The sequence below is a fragment of the Styela clava genome, chromosome 10, assembly GCF_964204865.1.
Source record: "Styela clava chromosome 10, kaStyClav1.hap1.2, whole genome shotgun sequence".
Classification (NCBI taxonomy): domain Eukaryota; kingdom Metazoa; phylum Chordata; class Ascidiacea; order Stolidobranchia; family Styelidae; genus Styela; species Styela clava.
In genome coordinates this window covers 2724120-2725183 of record NC_135259.1, presented here as the reverse complement: position 1 = coordinate 2725183, position 1064 = coordinate 2724120, and the positions used below count along the sequence as shown (strand labels likewise).

The window sequence follows — 1064 nt, the reverse complement described above, 5'->3', positions numbered from 1 at the left end:
TGCTTGTCCTGGTTGTTGTCCGTTGATCTGGTCCGTTTCAGAAGGTTAATTCAAGTCGGCTTTGTCACCATTTATAGCATAAATGATTGAAAAAACTCTGTTTGATTTTATTCTCAGATTTCCACGATACACAGAATATAAATCTTATAACATTTATCCCTACTAGCTTTGAATGGTATTCATCGTATTCTCTCCTCCACATCGTCCTCATTCGAAAGATATCAGAGTTGTATTTATACGTCGATCGTACATCTAATTAAATACTGTAAACGTGAGCTCGTGATTCACGTTATAAACAGAAGTTCCTATTATCTCAACAAGGGTATTTAGGTACATCGTACGGATGGGAACTTAGATATAATTATTTCAATCAGTGCCAAAGGTCTTGATAATATAGATTTTAATTTGATAATGACTGGGTGGAACTTGTTATGTTCTTAAACCTGGTGTAATTTGATTCCTACGAAAGTCTTTGTTCGAATTTTGGGAAAAATTAACTTTGTTTTCATATTTTTAACATGAAATGGGGTACATTTGGGGGTTAGTTGCTATAAGATAACTGCTGTTCTTTGTATTTAGTCACATAAGTTAAGTTATATTTATATTTACTTTGGATTATAATTTGTTGAATTGAGTTGCCTGGAGATCCTAAACATTCGGTATGTAAATATTGTTTTATCTTGCTTGATTTATTCTGTATTTTAGTATTGTGAATGCTATTTTATCCTATGTGATTTAATCTGTACATAGTTGTGACATTTGGTTATCTGCTAATTGCTGTGAATTGTTATTGCTTGTAAAAAAGGGAAATGCTGTTATATTTGATTAATTGTGCCATATAAGCTACTTAGTTTTATCTATTATTTTGGCAGAAAACCGTTCCATTAACAACGTTCCTTCACGTTCCATATACGTTCCTCATACCCGGTATCAAGATTCACGTTACGTTCCATTAACAACGTTCCATTTCTCTTACCCTGCAAGTTCTATTTTCCTGATTCAGTGATTCATGTTCGAGATTTTATTTGAAGTGTCTGTTGATTGTTATTAAAGATATTCACCGA

At 32.6% G+C, this 1064-nt stretch overlaps 1 long non-coding RNA gene across 1 annotated transcript; it reads left to right on the top strand.

Annotated features, from left to right (window-relative positions):
• The first annotated feature begins 552 nt into the window (after nt 1-552).
• LOC120338500 (uncharacterized) lies at nt 553-1064 on the top strand. Its single transcript, XR_005569107.2, has 2 exons — nt 553-659; nt 873-1064. It is a non-coding gene; the product is annotated as an uncharacterized LOC120338500 (long non-coding RNA).